Raw genomic sequence first — 14,868 nt, 5'->3', positions numbered from 1 at the left:
AATGCATGCCCTGTTGATTCTCTTGAAGTTGGCAGCAAAAGGGCATTACTTGCAGCAGAGGGGTGTCATAGCTAGGTGCCAGCAACCAATTACATCAAATGTAGAAGAGAGGCCTCAAGATGTTCTTGAATGTTTTTCAATAAAATGCTCCCTTGGTGGTGAAGAGACCATGATTCTGTAAACAACAATGTTACGAGGAATCACAAAAACATTTTAGGATTGCAACAATATGAGAAGGATTTTGCGCAGTGATGACCTGCGCATCAAAGACAGACGTGTCAATTTAATTGGGTTTCTTTAATCAAGTAAGGGGCTTGATGGGTAGTGCACTCGCGGTTCCAAGGCTCTTCATCCAAGGAAGACACATTGGGGGTGTAAAGGAAGTAGGGAAACACATTGGGGGTGTAAAGGAAGTAGGGAAACTCCCTGAGATGGCAAGTTGAGTGAGCTTGTGAAAGGGCTTCTAAGAGAAGTAAACAAGGGTAACTGAGGGATTCATTTTGTCCCATGTCTGAAATGCAGGGGGAGTTGCAAGATCAGATGTGAGGATAGGAAAGTTATGAGATGCCCCGACTCCAATGAGAATGGATTGAGACAGTGCCCTATATGCACTCAGTGGCTACTGCCATTTGTGGCTATGGATATTGATATAGACTCTATCTAAATAGGAACTTCTTCTTCCATGTAAAGAACTATGAGTGAACAATGAGTAGCAACTAGTAAAGAGAGAGACTCGTTTGTAATATTGAGAATAGAGACTCTACACTATATTCATCTACTCATGCCCTTGGGAAATTCTAGAGTGTAACACTTACCTTAGTTTGTAAACACCCATTTGATGTATAGACTTGGCTCATATCAATAAAGGCTTGGGATTGGTGCACAAAGGAAGGTGTCCAAGGCTACCACTTGCTTGTTGGTGACACACTTTGAAGAGGCTTGATAGTGCAAAAAAGATTAGCCGTTGCATCAACCTATAAGAAAATTCTCTTGGACATGGTATGGCACTTTACAAGCTTGTGGAACACATGACGTAAGGGTCCTGACATGTTTTGGTCCTAATTCTTAGCTTTATGTTCACAAGCCAAGAGGGATCAAACGAGAGCAATAAGCACTAAGAGAGAGCCACCCAAAAGAGAGTATCAACTGTTAGAGTTTCACAAGTAGAGCTGAATGAGGTAGAGTAAAAGGTTGATTTGTAGCAACGACAATCATAAAAAAATTGTTTTTCACATGAAGGAGCAACGATAAAAAGAGTCACAAGCAAAACCTACTCAAGGTGAAACAGAGGAAAACTAAACCGGTACCACCTTGAGAGAGGAAAGTAGTGTAGCATTAGTTAGGAGCAGTGTTCCATCACAGTCATGGACGTAAGATTTAAATCAAACAACCGAGAGTCCACTTGTCAAGGCTTGGGGGAGGTGGGGTCTCAAGACAATAAAGACATATGTAATGAAGAGATGCTTGATGGTATGTTATCCAAAACATTGACATTGGAGGAAAGACATGAATATAAATAAATGCATGTTACAAAAGTATCCTAGGTTCTTGCTAAAGATTACATAGATGTGCGTGGGGCGGATGCCATTCATTTAAAACCCGTGGCTACAAATAAAACAAAGAAGGTACAAAGACTAGCCCTACTCAAAGAGATGAGAAAACTCTTAGCACACGTTTCATCTATCTGGTGGAGAATTCAGAGTAACTTGGTGGAGAATTCAGAGTAACTTTCTTCAGTAGTATGTTCACTCCCAAAAAGAATGGAAAATGGAGGGTGTACGTTAACTATCGACGACTCAACGAGGCAATCAATGAGATCACTTTCTTCTCTAATTTCAAGATGAGATCCTAATTGGAGAAGCTGGTTATGAGAAGTACACCATGCTATTTCTAGATAAGGATTACAGAGGAACACCAAAAGAAAACCATGTTTATCACTTCTTTAGGTTGTTATGCTCTTAGGGTTGGCTTGACTAATGCCCCATTCACTTATCAATGCTTCATGAATCTTATGTTTCAAGCATTCTCTAGAAAGTTCATTCACATTTTTATTGATGATGTTTGCATCTACGATTCTACAGCCTTGCATATTCATAAAGTTCAAGAAGGTTTGAAGTAGCTCTATGATTGGGAGGTCAACTCAATCCTGACAAGTGCCACATTGCTGAGGATGAGGTGATCTTGTTTGGTCACAAAACGTTCTCTAATGAAATTGAGGTGGATCCTTTTAAAACGAAGATTCTCATTGATTTACCATCATCATGATTCTCAAAGGAAGTCATTTCATTCATTCAAAAGGTGAAGTATATGTCATAATTTATCCATTAGCCTTAGAATTACTTCACTAAGTTCAAATGGTTGGATGACCTTGAGAAGTACTTCTCTAGCATTAAAGTGATTTTGTGAGAGCTACCAACACTCATGTCTCCTTGGCTGGAATTCACATTTTATGTTAGTTCGAGTATAGGAAACGAGATATGGGCACTGCACTATTACAACACCATCCCCATAGCACCAGGATGCGACCCATCTAGCTAGTAGGGTGATGAATTCCATGAAGAAGGGTTACACTTAGGTGGAGCTCATGATGCTTGCTCTGATCTCTCAAATGATTGTTAGTGCGAGGATCACAAACTAGGTGATGGAACTGCAAGAAACCCAATACTCTTTCAAGGTGGAGAATAGTGTATGTGCATAACTTGTGGGGATTCTTACATATAGAGTGCATGAGAAGGAGATGAAAGTGTCTGAAGTGAAGGTACTACCACTCCCACCACCAAAAAGTATGCCTAATGCAAGTTTACTTTGTTTTTTGATGGAGCTTTTAGACGGGCCACAGGTAGAGTTGAGGGATTGCTTGTGTTTCTTGATCAAGATAATGAAGTTGTTTCCAGAGACCAAGTCTTTTAAGCCAAATCTACTAGTAACAGTGAAGCAAATTATGACATACTACTCGATGGCAAGAAGATGTGCTTGCTCGCAGCTTGAACGATACAACGTTCTTCTCATTGTTAAGTAGATTTTATGCATTTGAGCATGCAAGAATGAGAATAAGGCAAAGGTTTATGTTATCACTTTAAAGATATGATTATATTTATGAAGAAAATGAGGATGCAAATTTATTTGCATAACAAGAAATCCTCCCTGGTGCTGAGAATGAAGCACATGTTATCATGCTAGCAAAATAGTTATAAGGTCCCAAGGGATGCAGGCATTGGCTCCCACATCTTGGAAGGAGATTTTTCTCAAGGTTTCATGAAGGGACAAAAGAGGAGGCTAGTGAAAAAGGCAAGTTCTTTTTTTCGTTCTTAGTATCCTTCATCAATGAGAAAAGGATCAAGTGTATAGAAGAGTAGTGCCTACCATGGAGGAGATTCCATATATTCTGAAAGATTTGCATGAAGAAGCTTGTGGTGGTTATTTTGCAAATGAGTTAACATTTTACTAGTGGGGTATGTTTTGCCAAGTTTACATGTTGTTGTCCAACACAAGTGTAGAAGTTATCACAATTGCCAAATTAATGGAGATAAAAGGTTATTGTATGATCCACATCAATTAATAGTTGTGAATGCCCCTTTCGAGAAATGGAGGATTGATGCTATGGGTCCTCTATCTAAATTAAAATATGGTAAGCTATACGTACTTGAGGATTGATGCTATGGGTCCGCTATCTAAGATAAAATATGGTAAGCTATACATACTTGTGGATGTAGGCTACATGATAAGATGGGTGGAAGCACAAAGTGTGACAAAAGTAAATGAGAAGATAGTGAGTAGGTTTGTATAAACTCATATTTGATTCGACACTCATACTTACTTGGTCCATAATAGATATGAGTCTACAAGTTAAATATGATTAAACAAGTCAAGGAGAAGCCTAAGAAGGTATGGTGCTATTGTTATCATTCTCTCATCAAGTAAAATCATGCGTTTGTTGGTATGTGATGCATAGAGATGCATAGATATCAAAGGAAGAAAGAAAGATAGAGGAATCAATGCATGTCTATCCGCAATTATCATTCCAATATGAATTGGTTAATGATACATTCAATTAGGGGAAGCAATAAATGATAACCATTTTTTTGGCTATTTAATTTTCCAATTATAAGCTACTCCCTTGGCACCAAGATCACCATAACGTGGGATTCTCTCTCTCAATTCTAGTGTACATAGGTATGTGCGAGTTATGAGACTTAATTATCTATAGTAACAAACTTCAACTAGCTAATCATTTAGCTAAATGAATGGAAACATGAATAAAATACTATGGTCCACATCTATGTGTAATTATCTCATCATAGTTAGGGCCTAAGTATTGTGTGTGTGTGAAAGTGTGTATATACGTGGATTTAAATGTGTGTTTAACAAAACTTAAGTATGATGCTTCTCATTATTTTACTAGTCGTAATATTTCTATTTTATTTTGTACATATATGTGAAAATTAATATGGTACATCCATAAATAACCATACCCACATGAGTCTATCTTTTGCCTTGTGAGACTCTACCCAAGCACAGAGCCCACTTGTGTGCTTGGAGGGAGGGACAAAGAGAGAGAGAGGATCGGGTGGAGAGAGAGAGAGAGAGAGAGAGAGAGAGAGAGGGATAAAGAGAGGGAGCTATATATACACACACACACGAACACATACACACATTATAGCTATGTGTTGGTGTGTATGTGTGTGTGTGCATGGACACATACACACAGACACACACACATCTATTATACACACATACACACACTCACACACACATATATCTATATATATACATGCATGTGTGTATCTACAAACACATGCACACGTGCGTGCGCGCGCACGCAGACACACACACACACACACACACATGCAAGTCAAAAGATCCAATGATTTGGAGATGGCTACTACAAGCACATCAATCTACAATAATTACAAGTGTTAAAAGCATTAAGATACTAAAAAAGAAGCTGAATTGTGGAAACAATAAGCTTGGAATCACTATCTTTGGATCACTATCATTCTTGAATCACCAAAACTCTCTAGCTATATGGAGATATATGTTATGCTTGGGATGCAATTCATGTTGTGTATAACACCCAAGAACTCTGAAGAGAACCTCGCCGTGCATAGTAGCCACCAAGGTGCTATTGAACCTCAAGAACTCATAGGCAAGATCCACTATCGTCTCAATGAGGTCCAACATCACATCATTCCATGCTGGTACCATAGGGCTTGTTTGTGACATGGCTATCCTTACGGGACATTCATGGTGTTATGGTGACATTTGTACTTCAAAAAACCGTGAGAAAACATGAGTATTAATGTTATAATCATTAAAAAACAGATATAAATTAAAAACTTGTGGAAAAGGCGTTCAAAATCTTTGCTCTATGTAAAGCGGGCACTCCTCCTGTGTGGGCTTTGTGTATGCATTACTCTCGGCATGTCGATGTGAAGAGGCCACCTCAACAAGTCTCTCCTTCCAATCATCACTTGCCTTAGACTCCACCATAGTTCTTCGCTTCTTGGATTCCACTTGTGTATTCTGCAAAAGTTTCTTTGTGTCCTTTGATAATTGTGACCCTGCATCATAAGCTTTATCCTTGGGCCTTCTTTGTTGAAGCATCACTTCCTTTATAATTTCTCTTTTATCCTCAACCTTAATGCTATCGATAAAAAACAAAGACAATACTTTTCTGAGTTGTTGGAGTTCAACCATATATAATCGAAAGAATATAACCTCTGCTTATGTCGTTCTCATTTCGTGGACACTTCCCTTTGGAATAGTCGATGAACCAAGGGCAAAGACTAGTCCAACAATCTTTTCCACTAATTATTTTGATTTGTTTGACTATGAACCCAAGTGTCACTAAGATGCTCATGGTACCATCTCACCACCCACGCTGAGACCATTGACCCATCACCTCCAAGTCAAAAATCTCACTATTTTAGACAATCAATGATCACTCTTAATGAAGCAACTACCTTTATCAACCATAACATAAGAACTTCTTGTTTTATCTGTGTATTAAATAAATAAATAAATAAATATATTTTACCTTTATATTAATCGTTGTGCCGTATACTGTATGTGAAGTATCTCTTTTGCTGTCTCATTTTGGTCACCACAGAATGAGTGCATCAATGCGAGATCAAGCAAAAGGCTCCTTCAACCCACATCCTTCACCTTTACTCACCTCTCATGGAAATTTACCCAAGTTGGCTTGCTACTCTCAATGTCTATCTTAATCGATTGCACATAATTGAAAAAATGCTATCAATAGACATGAGGAGCAAGCCACTCTCTGAAAGTCCTATCTTGATGAGAAATTATAGCTTTTACAAGTGTCTCCTCACCTTGATGTAGTATGCTGTCAATCCTAGTTTTTCTATATTAAAAAAATCTTAAGTTACGTTCATTGTAGAAAAACCTTCATTCAATGTATAATTGATCAAAATTAGTCTCTCCTCACCTTGCTGCAATATACTGGTAATCCTAGTTTTTCTATATAAATTAAAAGCTTAAGTTAGGCTCATTGTATACAAACCCTTCATTTAGTGTATGATAACTCAAAATTGGAACTTATTCTTCTAGCGAGAGAGAGATCTTTGCAATTTTTCTTATTTTATTGACCTTGAACTTGTTGGCTTTGTCACTCTGTTTGCCGCAACGAACACACAAGTGGGGGTTGTCAATGGGCACTTAGTTGTATGCCCTCCTTGTGAACATTTTTTCCACCTCGGCAAGAGGCTTTTCTTTCGATACTCATCCGCAATCTTGACATCTCATAGCTCTCTACATGTGGGATGTTTTTGATTCTTGAACATTAAGCTCTTATAAATTCATCATGTTAATTATGAATCTAGAAATATGCTTTAGATGAAACACTTTCATAGTTTTTATTTTTATGTCATAATGGGGTTTGGTTGAACATACCTTCGATACTAGTTGTGCACTAAGAACTTTGGGAATCCATACCCACTTTGCTCGGTTGGCTGTTTGACTCTTGTTGTCATGAGATGGGGTGCTAAGGATACTAACCTTAAGCGCTCTAAGTATATGTAAGCTATCACATACATTTTAATGATTATATATACATAATTCATAGAAATGAGCATGCAAGCGCAAAGTTATGACAACTTACTCGTTTATTGAGCTCAAAATTACCAATACATCCGTCATCTTCAAGGAATCAAATTTCATGTCTCAACAATGGACATGGGGAATCTCCTCCTCTTTGGTGTACGCATTGTTGAGAGGGATTTTATATTTGCGAGCTTCCGCTTGTGATCATTTGCAATTGGAACTTCTATTTTGAGATTTTGAACACTCGCATTACAATAATGATTTCTTAAAATATCATCGTGATACGAGAAAAGTTGATTCTCGATAGTGCATTCCTTCAATCACCAAACAATTAAATGTGACATGCATGCAAGTCTATGCTTGAGGGAATGTAAACTTAAGCACTGTTTTATTAGAGTAAACTGTACTTTTCAAAAAAAGCACCATCTATAGCTCATTTTGAGTAAATTTTAACCAAACAAGTTAAGTAGGCCCAAAACCAGTCTAACTTCCAAGTGGTATTGTGACATGCATATCATACTACATAGTAAACCTCGAATTACATAATTTAGTACAATTACCAGAATGCCATCCATGTCCATGTCATGTGGCCACCACATACACAAAACGTAGAAATCAAAACATAAAAATGCAATGTATAGAGAGAACACCCTACCAAATCAAATGAAGAATCCTCAAAACCAAACTACATTCCAAGTGTGACACTGTGTCATGCATCTCATACTACACAATCACCAAAATTCTATGTCCACGTCATATGGCCACCATATACATAAAACACACACATCAAAACAAAAAAAATGCAATGTGTAGAGCTCTAGAGCAACCTACCAAATCGACTCAAGAATCCTCAAAACCAAACTACATTCGAAGTGCTATTGTGTCATGCATCTGGTACTACACAATCACCAAAATGCCATGTCCATGTCATATGGCCACCAAGAACATAAAACACATAGATCATAGCATCAAATTGCAATGTCTAGAAGGAGTCTTCAAAAGAAAGCTGGTCCCCTATATCAATATATCACTAGTCCACATGCCATGTTGGACAAACATCTTTCATAGAGCACATCATCTAGCTCTAGACACATGCAATGCCTCATATCCTCAACAAAAGCTCGGCCCAAACCACCACACCCCACAAGCAAGTCCAAAACATAGTCATAAGGGTTAATAAATGTAGCTAGCAACCACTTGACTAAGAACATATTGCAAACACACATGTACTACAACATTGACTAATGTCATACATCAGACTAGTCTTACCAAAAGAACAAAGAAGACCTCCCTACCCCACCTCTAGCAATAACACCATCAATCTCTGTGGGGAAGATACAATCATCCATCATGTAGCTAGAGTCTGCTAGAAACAACCTCTCAACAATCTTCTCCCCAGCCTCTCTATCATAGCGTGGCATGGGATGCCCAACACGATACCAAAGATTCATGTTAAGATCAAGTACTGCATAAATATTTAAAATAACTCAAAGAATGGTAATATTAAATGAAGAGACCAAGATTATTATCTCACCGCCTCTCTAGTGAATGGATGTCGATAGGCCTTTTACTACACATGAGGGTCCATGTATGTAGGAGCACAACTCCTACCCTTGATGCATCTGTGATGAGATCTGTGATGTGCTTTGACACACACATGGTCACCAAAAACCCCTCATTGGCAAAAAACTTACGTGCAAGATCCATGCAAATGTGGAAATGTGTTCCTCTTGGGAACACTCATGCCCTCTACAAAATAGTTTGATGGTGTGGAAACATACTATCATAGTCATCTTTAGGTACTAGTCAAAAGAGTAGTTACTTACCTAATGGGCTTGGACCTAGACCGTCCACTAGTAAACTCATAGGGAAATTTGCAAAGATAAGCTTGACAACCTCCACACCATCTCTGCTATATAGATTTGTATTTAGGTTCACAAAAATTAGTGATGCTACAAGAAAACCAAGCATTAATCAAGTGAAGAATTATGGAACTATGCAACATAGCATGCAAATAAGTATTCATTACCCAAATCTACCTTGTAAGGGAAAACTTATCAATTTGTGAGAGATCCACAAGCAAAACATCAACAATGGATTGATACTAGAACCTTGCACTCATTATCCCTATAGGCATTGGAGTACCAAGTAAGGAACACTCATTTGCAAACAATGTTTCAAGAGTTACCAACAGATCGCGTGAGAGGCCTCCTCTCCCATGCCTCATGTCCAAGTGAAGAGTCTGTGACAAAAGAAGTAGTATGAACCAAAAAGTAGTGGCCACCATAGAGGAGGGTGCACTAAAGTAATGGTCACACTCAAGAAAAGAAGAGGTGCAAGTGTTGAAGTACTTACTCTCCCATAACTCTATTTCTTGCTTAGGAATGATGCCACTGAATAGTCCAACTACCAAGGGCAAACATTCGCCTCCCATGTTGTCACTTCCCTCTCAAGCAAAGATGGAGAGTACATGGTATTATCATCATGCACACCGATCCACTCTCTAGTGCAAATTTGGAACTGCATCCAATAGCTGCTCCTCTACGCATTGCACAATCCATGTACACATGCAAATAGAATGATATAGATCACAAGTGATTAACAATCAAAAGAGGAAATACGATTTATAAGAATTTTTCCAGAGTTTCCTCTGCATGGAGACCTCTTTTTTAATAAAAACCATCCACCCTATCTTGGGCTCCCACATGGAATTTAAGGATTTTCTTACACATCGAAATTTAAGCCATACTCAATATGGTGATCCATCACATAATCTCTTTCTCAAAAAAAACCATTTACCCCATCTTGGGCTCCCACAGGGGATTTAAGGATTCTATTGCACACCAAATTCTAACTCAAACTCAATATTGTCAACTGTCATATAACCACTTAAAAAAAAAATCGTGCACATAACAATCACATCATCACATAACTTATTTGGTAATATTGAATAGTATAAGGTAAAGATACAATCCTATGAATAACTCGTTTAGCCCTAAATAGAAGTTCTGGCATCTTCTCGCTAGTGTCAGAAGACTTCATTGCGTCCATGAGACGAAGAAAAGCCTACATATATAGTGACAAATGGAAAACATGGCCAGATTGATCTTTCCTAAACCCAAATACGTCTATAATGTAATAAATACAATGCTCAAATGTATAATTGAGCATTGTATTTATCTTTCCTAAACCCAAATACGTCTATAATGTAATAAATACAATGCTCAAATGTATAATTGAGCTCATCTTGTATAATTGTTCAAGAATTTAGAGATTGTGGACCTTCTACTTGCAACCTTTCAATCAAAAGTGTAACCTTCCCATGCAAGTAATCCCAATGAGTTTCCTTCTTCATGTAACTCTGAAAAAGTTTGTAGTCACAACAATGAGGATATTGTGGATCTTTGGACTTAGTGGGACTCATAAGATGCAAAATTATCTTTTTTCTACAATTAATAACAAAATCTTATCAAACAAACACATGGAAACATAAAATAGTATGCATATTACTATTAAATGTAGAACAAATGGCTTGATTACCTCTCGAGAGTGATCTTTCAGCTTCTGAGACAATAAAGCTTGTTTATAGTGATCTTTAGCATGTGAGATTCATCCCATTTAATGCTAAACAACAACTTGAAGAACTCATCACTGTTGAAGGGATTCGTGATTGATACGTACTTGTATGCCCTATCTTTCAACCGTTCCTCTTCCACCTTTGCAGCCTTGTCTAGACGCTTCTTCTTCTCGACATCATTGAGTCCAAGTGCATCAAGTTTTGTGTATTCTTTGCACATAAATGCATTGAACTCATTCTAAAACATAATACCTTCTTGAAACCATGAAAAAGACATACCTTACTGTATAAACATGAAGTGTAGGTATCACCTTCCACACAAGTTGAGAGATCAATCCACATGGAGAGTTGTACCATGGTGCAACACCATGGTAATACCTTGCCTCCACAGTCATCTCTAGCTTGGCCCACTCTCTCATCGCGAGTGTCAATTGAGCCCTATAAATTTTGTAAATAGGAAACACACAAACTATAAGCAAAATCATCAAAGCAAAACAAGAGAGGCACTTTAGGATGTAGTGAACTTATGCATTGTATATGTCAAGAGCAAGTAGTAAGTCCACTTCTTTGGCTTTAGTCAGCTCAAGGAACTGGCAACAAACACCAACATGGTATTGTGCATTGTCTGAGTACTCTACCATACAAAAACCAAAATCATAAGTTTTTAAAACAAAGCTTGAAATACAAAAAGTGAAAAAGTTAGAAGATCTTACTACCTTTGATTCTCTTCTACCATGTTTTCAATCTATGATTACCATCTGAAACCAATAACTTTTTTCCTTTAAGATCTTGCCATTCTTTTGCAAATGCCCTCTCAAATTCAGCATTTTGTTCCCGACAAGGTGGGCCCCACTCCTCCAAATCGACTGTTGACATGTATTGTTTCCCCTCTAGAATCTTTAACTGACACAAGAAAGTGTTCCATAGTTTCCAAATATCCAACAGAATCAAATGAGGAAATAAGCCATTTGATATCATTGTTACCATATACATGTGGTAGTGATGTGTGTGAACACACTTAGGACCGCCGGGGCATTATTTCCCTCGCTAAGAGGTTTTTCCCCCCGTGCATTGTATATACGCCCATCATTCTAGGGCTATCTATCTTTCCATTGCACACTAAGTAATATACTCTCTGTCGTGTGCCTTGAGCTTCCTTCATCTTCTTCAAGCTGTGTGTGTTTTCCTGCAACCCTAATTTCAAAAATTGGTATTAGAGTAGGTTGTGTCCTCTCAGGCTTAGTTGTCAGCCGCTCCAACACACGCCTGCTCACTTTCTCCAATTTTTGTGAGCTTTGGCAAGCATTTGCGGGTCGACAAAAATTTTGAGGAGCTCAAAGAGCTAGGTCTATCTAGAAGGGGGTTTAGAGAAACTTGTGATTGTGAGCATGTGTATTACCATATACTGTGGTAGTGATGTGTGTGAACACACTTAGGATTGTCGAGGCATTTTTTCCCTCACTAGGAGGTTTTTCCCCTGTGCATTGTATATACCCCATCACTCTAGGGCTAACTTATCTTTCCATTGGACACTAAGTAATAAACTCTCTGTTGTGTGCAGTGAGCTTCCTACGTCTTCTCCAAGTTGTGTGTGTTTTCTTGCAACCCTAATTCCAACGCTTGGTATCAGAGCAGGTTGCGTCTTCCCAAGCTTAGTTGCCAGCAACTCTAGTACACGCTTGCTCACTTTCTCCGATTTTAGTGAGCTTTGGTGAGCGTTCGCAGGTCGACAAAAATATTGGGCTAGCTCAAATTTTTGATTTGGGCTCATTTCGGCCTCCGTTTTCACTACAGACAATACTCCACAGACTATTTCGTCATTTTGTACAAAAATTCTGTCAGTGCCGTTTTTTGCATAATAGGTCTCTTACGGTCTTCTACGGTTTGTGATATATAGCACGTGTTGTTCTTGCTTTCCTTCTCCTCTTTTTGGGCAATTTTCACATCAGGTGCAACATTTACCATGGTTGACAACAACACAAATGTATTCATGTTTGCTATTGAGGACAGATGGATGGGGACAATTACCCTATGTGGGATTATATGATGCAACAGTTCTTGTGTGATCAAAGGGCATTTGGAATATTGTGTAGGGCATTGATGTACATCCTGGTTCTGAGGATACGGGTGATGTTGAGGATGTTGCAGGTCTTGCTGCTAGGATTGTTGTTGTTAGAGTTGTTTTGCCTACGGTAAGACAAGCCCATTGGGATGTAAAAGATGCGCAAGCTCATGCATTGATTGTGTTTTCTATGAAGCGCACCATTCTCCTCACAGTCGTTCAACAAAATCTGCAAAACAGACTTGGGATATTTTGGCTGGTCTTTATGCAAGTCGCAATGAGACAAAAATTTCATTGCTGCGTAAAGAGCTGGAGTCAAAGATTATGCATGAGGAAGATGACATGGTCCCTTTCTTTGCCGGTGTCAATGATATCAACGAGAAACTTATTTTTGTAGGAGATGTCATTTCACACAGTTCCCTTGTGCAAACTGTTCTTGATGCCTTGCCAGATTCTTACCAGACTGTTGCTAGTACTTTGAGACTTATGACCCAGGGAAATCCTAAAGTTGTCAAGTTTGATACATTATGCACATTGCTATTTCAAGAGTCGCTTTCCAAAAAAAAAAAAAGACAAGACAACGTGCAATTTAACATGCCTTTATTATTGCTTAAAGAAAAGGTGGTAACAACAATGAAGCCACTTCTTATGGTTCTTCTACGAGTGGAAAATCACATGTTTCTAATTCTTTTGGTGACAGCAATGCATCTCAAAATTTTGGTGATAAGGGCAAAAAGAAGATGCGTTGCCATTATTGTAAAGCTAATGATCACTTGATTAAGCAGTGTCCTAAGTTGAAGGCCAAAGAGGCTAAGAAGAAAGAGGCTGGTTCCACTACTAATGTTGGTTCCACTACAAATGCACCTATTGTTGAGTCTTTTGTGAAAGGAGATTGTGATGCTAATGTTGATGCAGAATGGGCTTTTAGTGCTGAGTGCACTTATAATCCTATTGTCCATGATGTATGCATGTCAGCTATTTTGATAGTGGTGCTAGAAAGCACATTATCTCACATCATGATTTGTTCACCTCTCTTGGGTCTGTCTCTCATGGGAATTCAGTTACTTGTGCCAACAATGCCTCTTATCCGGTTCAAGGAGTTGGAAAGATTGTGCTTATTGCTGTGAATGGTAGTTCTTTCAAACTTGTTGATGCACTTTATGTACCTGGGATCAAGAAGAATCTTTTTTCTGTATCTGCAGTTGCTAGACTTGGTCTTGTGGTCAGATTTGCGGATGAAGATGTACAATACATGATCTCAATTTAGATGCCCACTTTGTATGACAAATGTGTTTTTTTTTTTTGCAAATGCAGTTGTGGATTCTAAGGTTTTTTCAGATGCAAACTTTGGCATGCACGTTTTGGATATCTGAATTTTGCCAGTTTGCTACGTTTGCAGAAATTTGATATGGATGCTTCTTTTCTGCCTCTTGAAGCACCTGTCAAACATGTTTGTGAAGGATGTATTTTGGGTAAGATGTAGCATTCAAAGTTTCCAAAGGATTGTTCAGTTAGGGTCACATGCAGGTTGCAGCTTGTGCATAGTGATGTTTGTGGGTCCATGCAAACTCTGTCCTTGGCAATTACCTTTAATTTGTGACTTTCAATGATGATTTCTCCATGCATGCATGGATATTTCTACTTAAAGAAAAGTCTAAAGTACTTATGTGCTTCAAACAATTTCTGGTTATGACTGAAAATGTCTCAAAATGTACTATGGGCACCCTCCATTCAGATCGGGGGGGGGGGAGTATACACCTCATAAATTTAATGCATTTTTGGCTAGTCGTGGGATAAAACACCAATGTACAGTGTCTTATATGCCTCAATAAAATGGTGTTACTGAGAGAAAAAACAAGTCACTTACGAAAATGGCATGACGCATGGTCAAAAGTCAAGCTTTGCCGCATTCATTTTGGCTTGAGGCCATCATTTGTGCCACTTATGTACTTAACAGGCGTCGTGCAAAAGATTTGCAGTCTATTACTCCATATGAAGTATAGCATGATAGAAAGCATTCTATTCAACACATGCATGTTTTTGGTTGTTTGGCATATGGTTTGGTGCCATAAACACATCGCAAAAATTGGATGATAAGGCTGTTAAATGTATTTTTGTTGGTTGTAGTGCTGAAAGCAAGGTTACAGGTTGTATCATCCACAAA

The sequence above is a fragment of the Adiantum capillus-veneris genome, chromosome 7 (genome assembly GCF_014529385.1).
Source record: "Adiantum capillus-veneris isolate H3 chromosome 7, ASM1452938v2, whole genome shotgun sequence".
Taxonomy (NCBI): domain Eukaryota; kingdom Viridiplantae; phylum Streptophyta; class Polypodiopsida; order Polypodiales; family Pteridaceae; genus Adiantum; species Adiantum capillus-veneris.
The sequence above is the reverse complement of the archived record's forward strand: the minus strand, read 5'-3'. Positions refer to the sequence as shown.